Below are 16,372 nucleotides of genomic sequence, written 5' to 3'. Positions count from 1 at the left end.
TCCCCAGCTGGAAATGCCAGGAGCAGACTTTTGAAAATACTCCTGAATCTCCACACCAAAAGCACAGAGCCGACGAAGGTGGGACTTGAACCCACGCGTGCAGAGCACAATGGATTAGCAGTCCATCGCCTTAACCACTCGGCCACTTCGTCTCCACGCTCTGGCCCCTGGGCTACTTAATTCCAGCGCTTACTCGGGAACTCCGGCTGCCCTGGACGGAAGGACAAGGAGAGGCTCGGGGACGTCCGCGGGACACGGGGATGGCGGCTTCTACACGAGTGGACCAAGGACTGGCCGGGAGCCTGGCGACGGGGAAAAGGCGGGGTCCGCTCTCGCAGGACTCGGGACCGGGGTCCGGCGGCGACCGCAGCACCTCGCCGCGGGGTCGGGGTCAGATGAGGGAGACGATGCGCGCATGCGCGCAGGCGGTGGGCGTGGCCCGGCGGCGTGGGAACCTGTGGGCCTCACGGGCGACCTCGGGGCCCTGGCGAGTCGGGACTGGGGTTCGTGGGAAGCGAGACAGTCTGGGCGGTTAGACGGCGGGTCCGCGTGGGGCCGCGCCCGTTCCTACTCCGAGTCCTTACCGCCTGGACGCGGCGGGGTGAACCTGCGCAGAGAGGAGCCCTTCACTCGTGGGGCTCTTCTCCCGCTCCTCCGCCTCCGAGGAACCGGGAGTTCAGTGTCCTAATCGTTTCCGATGTAAAATTTCGTGATTCAGCACTTCCACTGGACACCCAGGCTTCATCACAGGCGCCCTCCTAAACCCCCAGCCCCCAAGTCCCCATCCCCCACCGGCCTCCCCTCTGCTGACCATCAGTGTGTTCTCTCGAGTTAAGGGTCTGTTTCTTGGTTTTCCTCTCTCCCCCCGCCCCCATTGTTTGTTTGTTTTGTTTCTTAAGCTCCACATATGCGTGAAATCGTATGGTATTTGTCTTTCTCGGACTGACTGATTTCGCTCAGCATTATCCTCTCTAGCTCCATCCAGGTGGTTGAAAACGGCCAGAGTTCATTCTTTCTTACGGCTGAGTAGTTTCCATCGTATGCGTACATACACCGTTCCTTCTTTATCCATTCACCAGTCCATGGGTACCTGGGCTCTTACCATAGTTGGGCTATTGTAAATAATGCAGCTCTAAACATCAGGGTGCACGGACCCCTTCAGATCAATATTGTATCCTTTGGGTAAATACCTAGTAGTGCAATTGCTGGATTGCTCAAGACCAACCTTCAGAAAAGAGAACTGCCCTATGAAGGTTAGTCTTGAGCAAGTTTTCTAGAGGTGACCGACAGAGAGAGCGAGAGAGAGAGAGGGTGTCCCAGAAGGAGAGAGAGAGAGAGGGTGTCCCAGACGGAGGAGGGCCTGAGCAAAGGTAGCGAGGCTCGCAGGACCTAGAGGAATGGTGAGGAGTCCCTGAGAGTTCACGCTCTTGACCCACAGTTCCTCAGGTCCAGTATTTGCCTCAGGGACTGTTTGATGTTATTTTTAAGAAGTTTTTTTTTTTTTAATTTAGAGATTGTTTCAAACAGAGACAAGTTTGGAGGATAAATTTATAGCACCACATTTAACCTTGTGTGTGGTGTGAAGAATGGATCTAATTTTAATTTTTTCCAAATAGCTATATAATTGATCCAAAAGCCTTTATTAAAATCTTTTTCTCAGGGATTTGAAATATCATTTCTGTCTTACACTAGACTTGCGTAGGTAGTTGTATCTATTTGTGAAATTTCTGTTCGGCCCACTGTCTGCCTACTCATGCACCAGTAACACACTGTTGATTATAGAGGTTTCGTTGTATATTTTAACGAGGGGGCCAGTGTCCCTTAAAGGTTTTCTCTTTGGTATCTTCCTAGATATTCCTGTATGTTTACTTTTCCATATTAATGATAAACTTTTCTAGCTGCGTGGGTATGCTCACTGGACATTTTTATCGGGACCACATTAAATTTGTAAATAGCTTAGGGACTCTTTCCTCCATCAGTCCATGCTGCCATAATGATGCACATGAATGTCCTGACAGATGTTCTCCAGAGCATTAACAGTGCCGAGAAGAGAGGCAAACACCACGTTCTTATTAGGACAATGCCCCAAGTCATCGTCTGGTTTCTCGCTGTGATGATGAAACGTGGTTACATGGCAAATATGAAATCCTTGATGATCACAGAGCTGAGAAAATTGTTGTGAACCTCATGGGCAGGTTAAACATGTGTGGAGTGATCAGCTCTAGATTTGATGTACAACTCAAAGGTCTAGAAAAATGGCAGAATAATCTGCTCCCGACCCACCAGTTTGGTTCCATTGTACTGATAACCTCAGCTGGCATCATGGACCATGAAGAAGCAAGATGAAAACAAACAGGAGGCAAACTCCTGGGATTCTTTTTCTAGGGATGTAATACTTACATGCAAATAAAATGCCTCAATGGACAGATAAAATAAACTAAAATAAATAACTTAGGGAGACCCGAGGTCTTGATGATGTTGTGCCATCCTAATCAAGAATGAGGGTTGTCTTTCCATTTGTTGAAGACTATTCTATGCCTTTCAGTGGTGTTTTAAGTTGATTGCTAAGATTTTGTTGTTTTTATAAGTGAGGTTTCCTAATGCATTATATCTCCTAACCAGTAATTATTTGGGTATAAAATTGCTATATTTTTAAAGTTTTTTAAAGATTTATTTATTTATTTGAGAGAGAGAGAGAGAGCAAGCAGGGGGAGGGACAGAGGGAGAGAAGCTTTCAAGCAGACCTGGCACTGAGCTCAGAGCCTGATGTGGGGCAGGATCCCACCACCCATAAGATCACGACCTGAGCTGAAACCAAGAGTCAGATGCTTAACCAACTGAGCGCCCCCAGCGCCCCAGAAATGCTGTTGTTTTTACTTGTTAATTTTATATTCTCTTGCTGAATTGTATTATGGTTTGAATTAGTTTTATCCTTGATTCTCTAGGGCAGCACTGCCTAATGGAAATTTCCTTGACAGAAATAGCCTATGTCTCTGCTGTCCAGTATGGTAGCCACCAGCTACCTGTGGCTATGAAACGCTTGAAATGTATGACGAGAGAACTGAATTTGTACTTTTTTGATGAGTTAATTAAATTTGAGTAGCCAAGTATGGCTAGTGGCTTCTCCTTTAGACAGTGCACCTTTAGAGCTTTCTCAGTACACAACATGTCACCTGTAAATATAGTTGTCTGTGTTCTTTCCCAGTTCTTACACCTGAAATTGCTGTCTTTAGTCTGTCAGAAAATGTTTTATATGTAGTGAAAATAACAGGTGTCCTGGCATCGTTTCTGCCATTAATGGAGATGCTTTCAGCGTTTCCTCATTAAGATGGTGGCTTTAGGATTGGATTATACATGTGTTTTATCATGATAAGGAATAATTAATTCTTTTATATTTTCTCAAGGGTTTTTCATAAAAATAGGTGAATTTTAGAGCTCTTAATTTGGTGTGAGAGTAATAGCTCTCCTAATACTGAATCATCCTTCCATTTCTAGTATAGACCCTGCTTGTTCATGGTGGGTTAATACTGGATAACATTTTATTTTCTTAATATTGGCTAACATTTTACTTCAGACTTTGCATTGGTTTTCAGAGCATGTTGGTCTGAAATTTTCTTTTGGTGGGTATGCTCACTTTGTCAGGTTTGGGCATTAATATTATACCCGTTCATTAAAAGAACGTGGAAGTTTTCTCTCATGTCCTATCAATTGAAACAAGCTACATACTATTGGGACTGTTTGTACCCCAGCAGTTTTGTGGAATGCCCTAGTGAAACCATCCGAAGTGTTTTGTTTTGTTTTATTTTGTTTTGTTTCATTTGTTTGGTGTGGTATTTTCTTGATTACTTGTCCCCTTCTGTGGAAGTTGGGATTGCCATCTTCAAAAGGCATTTTTTTGAAGATCTCCCAGACTTCTGTATGTGAACCAGTGTTTGGAAAGAAATATGTTTTTCAGAAACTGTTTGTTTTGCAGTGAGAGTCACCCCCAGAGGATCTAGTGGATCATATTGCTCCTCTCGGTCTCCTCCTTCCACTCTCTACTCTGAAACTAGAAGATGTAGGTTGAAATTATGGCTGTCCCTTGTCCTTTGTTGCTTGTCCAGTTGGTAGGTTAGCCATAGGACAGAGTCTGGCTCTTGTGGAGAAAACCGACATTTTTCAGAGTATATGTTTCCCAGTGAGGACTGTCCCGTTTCGAAAGTCCTATCACTGACTACCTCCAAAAGGAAATTAGGGAAGTGAAAAGATCCGAGTTATGAACTATTCCAATTTACAGTGTATTCAGTTGATTATCTAGTGTTTACAATTGGATCCCTAGGTTATAAAGATATCTGAGCCAAACAATTTGTAGTCTCCAAGGCACTTGGCTATCAGTAGTCGGTAAATACTTACCATCTGTTTCCTTTCGAGACAAGCAAGGTTATTCTTCTCTTCTTCATTTGTGTACCTACCAATTACAGCAGATCTTAGTCTCAGTAAAATCATGAGATTTCCTCCTGAGTCGCTGCCAAACGGTGCTCCGGCTGGCTCTCCAGGCTGCCTTCGGGTCACCGCTCTCCCGGGCCAGCATGCCCTGATCTTTAGGCCAGTGGGGCGATGCAGCGCCTTGCGTAGAGATGGGGAGAGGGACAGTGATCTAGAAACACACACACTATTTCTCCAGCACTGTGTGTGTGTGGAGTGGGTCTAACAATGGTGTCGGCTTGCCAGAGTCCAACTAGGAGGCAGAAACTACACCCGTTCTCCGCACAGGGTGAATTTAATATGGAGAATTGTTCCGTCCTGACAAGTTAGTTAACATGGCAACTCTGAGCATAAGAGACGCCGGGAAGCAGCTACCAGCCCTAGGGCTGCGGGAACAGAGAAAGAGGCTGGGATTACTGATGCAGAAACAGCGTGGGGGAACCGCGCCGCCGAAACGGAGGGGCGAGGGCCGGTGTCTCTGATCGCGGAGACGCGACCCAGGACTCGGGACTGGACGTCTGCTGAGGAGCAGTGAGAGCTGAGGTCCCGCGGGGGCAGGAGGCCAGCACTCCTGCCAGGGCTGGGCCGACTGGGAAGAGGCTGCGGCCCCAGCAGGAGGGAGGCTCTGCTCCAGGCTCAGCGGCAGGTGCCCCAGCGGGCGGGGCGCCGGAGCCCCGCGCGCACCTTCCTCCCTTCGCCCTTTCCGCAGGTCCCCGGGGCCGGGGCCGCCTTCAGTCTTCTGGGGGTATCCCGTCGCCTTCCCAAAGCTGAGCTTTCGTGTTCTACGCTGCAGGAGGTTACCCACGGCAGATTCACGAGGCGAAGGAACCGCCGCGAAAAATCATTTCTTCTTTCCGCTCTTGCGGGCGCGGTGGGCATGGAGAGCTCTGTGGGTCCTGGATGCCTGCGCCCCTGGGGTCTCATCTCCATCCGAGGCTCAGTGCGTGCAGGAGAGACGCGCCCCCCAGCACGTTGGGTGCTGGGGAGCAGGGGGTTCGGAGGCGGGTTGGTGTGGTCTCCAGTCTCAGGCGCAGGAGGCCAGCAGGTCGCAGCCCTCTGCTCTGTCACCGCAGTTCCCGAGCCTGCTCTCACTTAGCCCGCCTTCAGGTGCCTTTTCCTCAACGCTGAAGGAAGGTGGGTATTGTGGCTGCAGACAGGGCTCTCTCTGCCCTGGCCCTGGCCTCGCTGGTCTCCATCCCTAGGACGCGAAGACCTCATCCGGGCTGTTCCACCTGTGCCGCCGGGCACCCTCCCCACACTCCAGACCTCAGCCCTGTGACTTGTCATCCATCAGGTCCCAGGCGACCTAATTCCTGCACGAGGAGCCCCGAATCCCCTTCCAGATACTTGCAAGTCCAGGGATGAAGGTGTTTGACCCTCAGCGACTGCAGATTACTCAACCGCTTCTTGGGATGGGACCTCTTGAGCCCTTGTTGAGTTGTGGGCAAGGTCAAGCCCAGGCGGGATGCAGCCCTGCCTACACCCCTGAGAACTCCAAGTAGTACCCCCAGTTTAACCCAGCTTTGGGAAACCACCTGGGAGCCCCCTAGAGTAAAATTAACGGACAATATTGTAGTAGTTTCAGGTGTAGGACGCCCTGAGTCAACGATCCTATGCAATACTCAGTGCTGACCACAATTCTTCATAACCATTTTGCTGGGGGAGGGTCTTGCTTTGATGCTGATGGCCGCGGACTAATCAGGGTGGTGGCTGCTCACGGCTGGGTGCTGTGGCAATTCCTTAAAATAAGACCACAGTGAAGTTTGCCCTATCGTCTTCTCACAAATGACTTCTCTGCAGCGTGGGACGCTGTTTGATAGCATTTTACCCACAGGAGAACTTCTTTCAAAATTGGAGTCAATCCTCGCAAACCCTGCCACTGCCTCATCAACTAAATTACTGTAATATTCTGAATCCCTCGTTGTCATGTCAACAGTCTTCACAGCATCTTCTCCTGGAGTAGGTTCCAGCTTACTCTCTTTGACACGTCCATCAGAAGCCACTCCTCGTCTGTCACAGTCCGGTCATGGCAGGCATGCAGTCACGTATACAGGCTCCACCCCTAATTCTACTCTTCTCGCCGTTTCCACCACCACTGAAGTCTTCAAGCCCTCGAGGTCATCCAGCAGTTGGAATTAAGTTCTCCCAAACTTCGGTGAACGTCAGTATTTTGACCTCTTCCCACGGACCTCAAAGGCTCTGAATGGCGTCTAGAATGGTGGACCTTTTCCAGAAGCTTTTCATTTACTTTGCCCAGAGCCATCAGAGGAATCACGATCTATGGCAGCTCTAGACTTACAAAATGTATTTCCAAGATAATGAGACTTGAAATCAGACTTACTCCTTGATCCATGGGCTGCAGAAGGATGTTGTGTCAGCAGGCGTGAAAACTACCTTGATCTTGTACGTGTCCCTCAGAGCTCTTGGGTGACCAGGTGCATTGTCAATGAGCAGGCGTATTTTGAATGGATATCTTTTTCTGAGCAGTAGGTCTCAACAGTGGGCTTAAAATATTCAGTAAAGCATGTTGAAAAGTGTGCTGTTATGCAGGCTTTGTTCCACTTATAAAGCACAGACAGGTAGATTTAGCATAATTTTTAAGGGCCCTAGAATTCTCAGAATTGTAAATGAGCACTGGCTTCAACTTAAAGTCACTGGCTGCATTAGCCTCCAACGAGAGAGTCAGCCTGCGCTTAGAAGCATTAAGCCTAGGCACTGACTTCTCCTCTCTAGGTAGGAAAGTCCTAAATGGCATCTTCTTCCAAGAGAAGGCTGTTTGATCTACTTTGAAAATCTGTTGTTTAGTGTAGCCACCTTCATTCATTCTCTCGGCTAGATCTTCTGGACAACTTGCTGCAGCTTCTCCATCAGCACCTGCTGCTTCACCTTGCACTTGTATGTTTGGAGACGGCTTCTTTCCTTAATCCAATAAACCATCTGCTGCTAGGTTCAATCTTCTCTTCTGCAGCTTCCTCAACTTTCTCAGCCTTCCTAGAGTTGAAGACCGTGGGCGTCTTGCTCTGGATGAGGCTTTGGCTGCAGGGAATATTGTGACTGGTTTGATCTTTTATCCAGACCACTGAGACTCTCTGTATGAGCAATGGGGCTGTTTCATTTTCTTATCATCCGTGTGTTTGCTGGAGTAGCACTTTTCATTTCCTTCGAGAACGTTTCCTTCTCATTCACAGCTTGGCCAACAGTTTGGCACAGGAGGCCAGTCTTTCGGCCTATCTTGGCTTTAGACATGCCTTCCTCACTAAGCTACACCATCTCTAGTTTTCAATTTAAATGAGGCATGTGTAACTCTCAGAACACTTGATCACCTGGAAGGCAGTGTAGGGTTATTAACTGGCCTAATTTCAATATGGTTGTGTCTCGGGGAAGAGGAAGACTGCAGGAGAAAAAAAGAGATGGGGGAAAGGCCAGTCGATGGACAATCAGAACACACACATGTATTGATCAAGTTCACCATCTTATATGGGTGCAGTTCCTGGCACCCCAAAAGAATTATAGTGGTTACATCACTGATTGCAGATCACCATATATAATAGTAATGAAAAAGTTTAAAGTATTGTGGAAATTGCCAATATGTGACACAGAGCCACAGGTGAGCAAATGCTGTTGGAAAAATGGCGCCAACACACCTGCTGTGCAGAGGGTTGCCACAGATCTGCAATTTACAAGAAATGCAGTATCTGTGAAATGCCACAAAGTGAAGCTCAATAAAACAAGCTGTGCCTGCAGATAGGACAGCTCCATAATATTGTAATCTAACCAGAATACCTGCTGAATGTCAAGCACATGTAGTTGTTTTTAGTTACCCCTCTTTCTTGTATCATCAATATATCGTATTTGTTTGGACTAGAGAAGATCTTGAAATTCGAAGACAGTTTAGCTGTGAAAGACATCTTAAGTTCATTTTTATTCTCAATCTGGTGAGCAAAAGGGACGACAGGAGAAAAAGATAAAACGATAAAGCTTGACAATCCATCAGCAAGACATACTTTTGGGGAATTTTCAACTATAGTACAAAGAAGCAGTAATGAGTTTTACCTTGTGTTTTTAGTAAGAAGCTTTTGATAAAAATCATTTGAGAGTATGTCAAAACCTAGAGAGTTAAAAAGAAACTTTAGTAATAAAAAAGAGCTTTTGTTTTCTGGGCAGAAAAATCATTTGTCAATTTCCTTTTTAAAATTTATTTATTTATTTTATTTAAATTCAATTAGCCAACATATACTAGTATATCATTAGTTTTTGGTGTAGTGTTCAATGATGTATTAGTTGTGTTTAACACCCGGTGCTCATCACATCACCTGCCCTCTTAATACCCATCACCCAGATACCCCATCCCCCAACCCACCTCCCCTTTTGCAACCCTCAGTTTGTTTCCCAGAGTCAAGAGTCTGTCATGGTTTGTCTCCCTCCTGATTTCTTCCCTTTTAAGTTTTCCCTCCCTGCCCCTATGGTCCTCTGCTCTATTTCTTATCTTCCACATATGAGTGAAACCATATGATAACTGTCTTTCTCTGATCGACTTATTTCACTTAGCATAATAACTCTAGTTCCATCCATGTTGATGCAAACGGTAGGTATTCATCCTTTCTGATGGCTGAGTAATATTCCATTGTATATATGAACCACCTCTTCTTTATCCATTCATCTATTGAAGGGCATCTCGGCTTCTTCCACAGGTTGGCTATTGAAAATATAAAGGACCTACTATAAGCAATAATAGATACACTAGCAGATATCAACCCCTGTTATAAATCTATAGTAATAAAGCAGTATACGTTTTTCCAAGAATAGGTAAACTGATCAACGGAAGAAGATACTGAATCCAGACTACATATTTATAATAATCTGATTTATGACTGGGGCAACACCTCAGTGCAGTGGGTAAATATTGGTCTTAAGTGAATTATGTTGGGTCTGTGAAATACGCACATGGAAAAATGCACCTGACTCTCTAACCTACATAATACAATCAGAGATGGATTGAAGACTTTAATTAAGCTAAGTAATAAAGCTTTTGGAAGAAAATATAAGAGAATGTCTTTATGACTACAGAGTAGACAAAGATACTTTTTATCCAACTCAGGATGCCAAACAAACTAAGCATAAAAAAAGAATTATAGGGACACCTCGGTGGCTCAGTCAGTTAAGCGTCTGCCTTTGGCTCAAGTCATGATCCCAGGGTCCTGGGATCGAGTCCCTCATCGGGGAGCCTGCTTCTCCCTCTGCCTGCCACTTCCCCTGCTTGTCCTCTCTCCCTGACAGATAAATATATAAATGAATATTTAAAAAACATTTGAAAAAGAAGAATTATAATTTGGACAATATTAAAATTAAGAATTTCTATTCGCCAGCATTCATCATTAAGAAACTGAGTAGAGAAACCACAGAGTGAGAAAAGATATGCACAATACACATAACCGACAAAAGACTCATATCTAGAATGTATTGCAGACCCTTACACATCAATAAAAAAATCAACCCAATAAAAGTGGGCAAAGACTTGAATAGCCACTTCCACTAAATTATATTCTTTTTCTTTTTCTTTTTTGAGTAGAGTTGACACACAATGTTACATAGTTTCACGTGTACAACCTAGTGATTTGGCAAGTTGATACATCGTGCTATGTTCACCATAATGTAGCTACCATCTGTCCCGATACCTGGTCATTAGAGTATCGTTGACTGTATTCCTTAGGCTCCGCTTTATAGTCCCATGACTTACTCCCTCCATTACTGGAGGCCTCTATTTCCCTCTCCCCTTCTCCCATTTTGCCCAGCCCTCAGCCCCTCCCCTCTGGCAACCAGCAGTTTGTTCTCTGTATTTATAGTTCTGATTCTGCTTTTTGTTTATTCATTTTTTAAGATTCCGTTTCATACAACATTTGTGTTTCCCAGTCTAACGTATTTCACTGAGCATAATACCCTCTAGGTCCATCCATGTTGTCTCAAATTATATGCCAACAAACAGGACAACCTAGAAGAAGTGATCAATCCCTAGAAAACATCCAATCTTCCAAAACTGAACCAGGAGGAGATAGAAACTCTGAACAGACCTACCACAAGTAAGGAAGTGAGTACAGATGTACCATTTTCAATTTTGTCCCTCATCACAGTATTTTCTTGGAATCTTTTGCAATTCTGTGGTATCAGTGCTTCTCTCACTGCTCTTTCTGTTGGAGCATATTCCTCTGTCTCCCCATTTTGCTTGACTTTCGGTGTCTGTTTCTATGGATTAGGTGAAATGGCTACTCTCCTGGAGTGAAGCAGTGGTCTGTGTATGGGGCCCCCATGCAGATGGTTGTGCTTGCTGACTGCGGCTGGCTGGCTGGAGCTGTGGCCCCATGTGCTGCGTTTCTCCTTTGTTTGTTTGTTCTTTGTTTCTAAGATTTTACTTATTTATTTGAGAGAGAGAAAGAGAGAGAGTGTGTGCACGTGTGCGAGTGGGGGAGGGGCAGAGGGAGAGGGAGACGCAGATTCCCCACTGAGCAGGGAGCCAGGACTCTGGGCTCCATCCCAGGACCCTGAGATCATGACCTGGGCTGATGGCAGATGCTTAACTCACTGAGCCACCCAGGAGCCCCTAGTTCCTCTTTTAAACCCTGGCTTTTTACAGAGAGAGTAAAGAGAAAAAAATTAAAAAGGAAAAAGCAATAGGAAAAGAAAAAAGAAAATAATAAAAGCAGGAAAAAGAGAAGAAAAAAGAATATAAAAAGAGCTAGAACAAAAAGAACAAAACCAAAAAGACAAAAAGAAAAAAAAAACAAGACACATTTTTAAAGTAAAAATAAAATAAAACTGTAAAAATTAGAACAAAAACCAAAACCCCAAACCAGGGCTTGTTTTCTGAAGCCCAGCACCACAGAGTGGCTGGTGGGGGCCTGTGGGCCCTGGGAAAGGGGGGTCAGGAGCTCCCTGTGGCAACTGGACCCACCCCTGTGGCATCCAGACCCTGCTCTGGCCTGGGCTAATAAGGTGGAGCGGGAGAGACTGTTCCTGCTCCTGGGCCCTTTTAAGCCCTGGCTTTGTTTTTCCCCATGTCCCAGTGCAGGCTGGGGCTGAACTGGGCTTGTGGACCCTGGGCTCCCTGAGGTCCCAAGCTCACCGGGATGACTGCACCCACCCGTTTTGCTGTCCAGGCCCTGCTCAGGTCCAGATTTCCAAGGTGGGGTGGGAATATAAACCCTGTAGTCTGTGGTCCTTGACCTGGAGCGCTTTCCTGCAGCCCTTTTGTCTCTTGGCAAGATTCTAGTGTTGTCTCTTTTATATGTTCTTTTAAACCATAGGGGTTTTCTCCTGTGCCCAAGGACAAGGGGATCTGTTCCTGGTCCCTGGGTCCTGTCCCGCCTCCGAGCCATTCTCAGAGTTGGAGGTGGGGTTTCCCTTGGCTACTATGTCTCTGTCTCTCTTGGCCATTCTGTCTCTGGTCCTTCAGAAGCTGCTCAGTCAGCCCTCAGCTCTTCTTCAGGAGGAATCGTTCCATTCATAAGTGTGAGTGGTGGGTTCCTTCCTCGCCATCTTGAACCAGAACTCTCCGTGGGCATTACATTTTCGTGGACACGGGACAATCACAGGATGCCTTTCTTCATGGTGGACATTCTCTAGGGCTCCTGGAAAGTAGAAATACTTGTGCAATCAGGCTTGAAATTATTACGTCTAATTTTGCTCAACCACTCCTGCCTAATGGCTATTATGTCTCCTTTGTTCTCTTTCCCAGCTCGGATTGTCTCTAAGCCTGTGGAAACCTTGAACCCTGGCCTCAGAGCAGTGTCTTGACAGACTGAAGTCCCTCTTGCTTCCAGTCCCTGTGCTGGCTCATGGCTCACAGGACACTCACATTCACAACACTTCTGAACTCCAGATGTTCTTGCAACACCTGCTGAGTGACCTACAATGTAATGCAATTCTGACAGTCTACATGGAGATCGCGTCAGATCCCCCAGGGGAAGGGCCCAGCCCCACAAGACTGCCCTCCCCTCTTCTGCCCAACTTCACATGCCAGCCGATTGCAAGTCCAGCTGGTTACCTGGACTTCTGACCTACCAGCTCTCCACTGGAGATAACACGACCCCCTCCTCAGGTCTGACTCATTTGCTAAAGTGGCTCACAGGACTCAGCAAACCTTATGTACAAGAAGGTAAGTTCCTTGACCCCAGGGAGTGGGCCACTCCCCTACACCACCACAGGTTCACCAACCCAGATGCTCTCCCACCCCACCCCCTTCTGGGTTTTCATGGAGGCTTCATTACTTTACCATGATTGGTTAAATCCTTGGACACTGGTGATTTAATTCAATCTTATGCCCCTTTCCCCTCCCCAGATGTCAGGGGGTAGGGATGGAGGAGCCTGAAACTTTCAAGCCTTTAATCCCTTGGTTGGTTCCCCTGGTAACGAGCCCCCATCCTTAGGATCATTCCAAAAATCACTTCAGTAACATGGGCTCAGGTGTGGTTGAAAAAGACTTATTGGGAATAATAAGACACCTTCATCCCTCTCATCACTTAGGAAATTTCAATGGTCCTAGGAGCACTGTGCCAGGAAAAGGGGGAAAGACCAAATATATATTTCTTCTTATAAATCATAATCTCATACTTTCAAATCTATGATCCATCTTGAGTTAATTTTTGTATACCTTATCAGATGTAGGTCCAGGCTTAGTTTCTTCGAATATAAACAGAGTAAAAGTAAGTACCTGCATTGGTAGGATGGTTGTAAGAACCAGGTGAGTTCAGGGGTGCCTGGGTGGCTCAGGTGGTTAAGCATCCCTCTTGAGCTCAGGGTGGTGAGTTCAAGTCCTGCTTTGGGCTCCACACTGGACCTTAAAAAAAAAAAAAGAATCAAATGAGTTCAATAAATGCAGCATGCTTGGAATAGCACCTGGAGCATTGTAAACAAAATTAAAGTGTGGTTGTTGTTCCTATGTGATTGTTAAGAGGATGGAAATGGTATTTCACCCACTTTGCTAAAGAGGAATATAAAGAGACATAGCATTTCCTTGAAAACGGTACATTTTCTCAGATACTACCAGGTTCTAAGGTTTTCTTGACTTTGGATTTAAAAGAAATTATCAACATCTGTGGTTTCTTCTCTGACACCCTGGGACCCATAAAAAGGAATTAGCTAAAGTGAAAGTAAGGACAAAGAGTGGCTTTTGGTAGGGTACATTTCCCAATCCGGTTAGACTCACCCAGGGTCAGAGAACTCTGAATGATGGTAGACAATCCGCTGAATGTCAATAGTATTGGGAAAGATCTTCTCAGTAGTGTTATTTATGATCTATTTCCCAATTTAAGGCAGTTTTAAACAGACCCTTTTAGTTTTAAAAACTATAAGGGCTCAAACCTGCCCCATGTTATAACACTGTTCATTTGTTTAAAGATTTTGATTTGACAAGAAGTCGAACCATGGCTACACAAGATTTCGGAGAAGTCATTGGTGATATTACTCAGCAGTGCCCCAGTGCTCTTATCAGGGAAACTGCTTTTCCATATTAAAAAAAAGAAAACTTACAGATGCTTCAGATTGGCATTTTAGAATAATTTTTGCAAATTTCAGAAATATTTATTCCCTCACCTAACTGTTCATCCGCCCATATTTATAAAGCAAACTCAAGGCTTCAATTTGGGAACTGTTAGCTCCTTCCATTAATCCATGGAATTTGGACCTAGGTAGAAAGAAAAACTAGTGATAAGAAGAATGAAGACGAGGTTTATCCATCACCAACAAGTGATGCCTAATCAAGATGCACTGTAGATAAGCCAGTAGACAGAGACTACAACTCTTGAGTTCGGTGTTGACCACAAGCTATCCCTGGGGTTACAGGAATCCTACAGTGTGCACAGGGCAGGGGACAGGGTGGAGAGAGGAGGAAGGAATTTGAACAAAAACTTCCTCATTTTAACTTTTAAACAAAGCTTAACAGATACATTGTTAGCAAATGCCTCAGTTTTTTAAATAGTATTTTCTCTTCAAAGTACAAAGAGCAATGAAAGAAAAGGAGGTGTTCCTTGGAGACTTTCGACTTGTTAATGACTTGCCGAACTGGGTGAATGTCAGGGAAGCACAAAGTTCTCAGGTGCGTTTATCAATTCCACCACCCAGATCATGATGACCCAGACCTGCCCTAGGGATGAGCTGGAGATTCTGACTCACACAGTTCCATGCCAAGAAATGCACATGTGGTCCATTCACCTAAGCCTCTCTGTCCTGGTTTTTCCTTAAGACTGGGAAAGATTCTTCTTTTTCTCACACTGAACATACATAGCAATCATTTCTTGACTGTCTTTCTGGAATCTCTTCTTGAATGTCCACAAATACTCTCTGAGTTAGGTCTTATTTTCATTGTCATTTTACAGAAGAGAAAGCATAGCAATAGAGAGAGGCCAAGTGACTCATCAAATGTCTCCCCTCAGTTGGGACTTAGCCAGTGTGGGGGCCAAGGGCAGGTTGCCCCACGGTGTGCAACTTTGGTATACTAATTATTTTAAATGAAAGTTACTTAAGAGACAGCCTGTGTAACCAGGACACTCAGACCTTTCTCCATCCCCCTGAAAGTGGGGAAATCAGTCTCCCAGAAAGGTAACTTCCCTGTACCAGGAGGTAAAGACACATCCTTATCCACCAGAGACAGGAAATTCTGAGCTGAGAAGCTGTATAAACACCCCTTATCACTTTCTACTCATTACCACCCCAGCCTAAATTCTGTTTAGAATTCCTTATTAATCAAAGCTCCAAAGTTAAGTTTTCTTTGTCCTGTCAAATCCTCACAGATTTATTGTCTCTTTGTCTGAAAAGTATAAAAACCACCTGCCTTGGTCATTTCTTTGGGTCTTAATTTCATTACTGGACCTCTAGGTGCATGCAATAAAACTTTGGGGTTTTTTCTCCTGTTAATCTGTATCCTGTCAATTTCATTCTTACACCATCTGGAAGAATTTGAGGGGTAGGAGGAAATTCTTTCCCTCCCCTGCACCAGGAATCTGTGGAATCCACGTGAAATCCCAGAGCTGCCACCAATGGTGTGACTCCCGGGAGAAGGAGAGGTGGAGGAACACACACATCTAGATGCAGAGAGAAAGGTGTGGGCAGAGTCTAGGGGATACGGGAGGCATGCTGAGGGGGAACACACTGAAAGAGAGACTGACCAGAAGGACATATATCATACAGGGGAAGGGAGCCAGGGTCGGTAGTGAGGTACTTATGCTCTTGGTCAAAGTCTCTGGGTTCATCCTCCATTCAGCCATTTATTACCTATGGGTGTTGGAGAAAGATAATTAGAAACAAAATCTCTTGCCAACCCACTAGACTTCTCTATAAAAGTAAAAAAGAAGGAAAACACGTTTAATATTGAAAAAGCATTCAACCTTAACGTGAAGCACATCACAGGCAATCCACTAAAGAGAATGCAAGAACAAGGTGGGGGGGAGCTCAGTTTTTTATATACCAAGCAGATACAATGCATTGCATACATGTTCTCCAGATAAATGATAGTTTGCCCTCAAGTCAGAAGTCTTGACAGCACCACTTGTCACACATAGTGCATCCTAAATTCTTCTGGTTTGGGTGACACTGTGTAAATGAATTGGCTTTATCCAAAGAGATAATAAGATGTTTCTCGATCTAGATGACAGGATCTAGCTTTGCCATTTGGAATCAGGTCCTCCTGGAAGTTGGGCTCCTAATCTCCCATAGAAACTGGGAAACAGCGACCCTATCTTCTTTCAGAATTATGTTGCAAAAAGTGGCTCACAGTTCCTGGAAAAAAATACTCTTGGGCTGCAAAACTGGTAAGAGCTTTAATAAGATTTTTTTTAAAAATTACATACATCTCGGGATGCCTGGGTCGCTCAGTTGGTTAAGCAACTGCCTTCGGCTCAGGTTACGATCCCAGGGTCCT

The 16,372-nt window shown here is 45.2% G+C and overlaps 1 protein-coding gene and 1 non-coding gene across 2 annotated transcripts in view; both read right to left on the bottom strand.

Moving 5' to 3' along the window:
• The window catches only part of LOC117997523 (histone H2B type 1-C/E/F/G/I), an 881,166-nt gene that overhangs the window by 588,283 nt on the left and 276,511 nt on the right, over positions 1-16,372 (bottom strand). The window lies entirely within an intron of this gene.
• Positions 71-152, bottom strand: TRNAS-GCU. Its single transcript has one exon. It is a non-coding gene; the product is annotated as a tRNA-Ser (tRNA).

The sequence above is a fragment of the Mirounga leonina genome, unplaced genomic scaffold, assembly GCF_011800145.1.
Source record: "Mirounga leonina isolate KUSES-001 unplaced genomic scaffold, KU_Mleo_1.0 Mir_366, whole genome shotgun sequence".
Classification (NCBI taxonomy): Eukaryota; Metazoa; Chordata; class Mammalia; order Carnivora; family Phocidae; genus Mirounga; species Mirounga leonina.
This window is presented reverse-complemented; position numbering and strand designations above follow the sequence as displayed.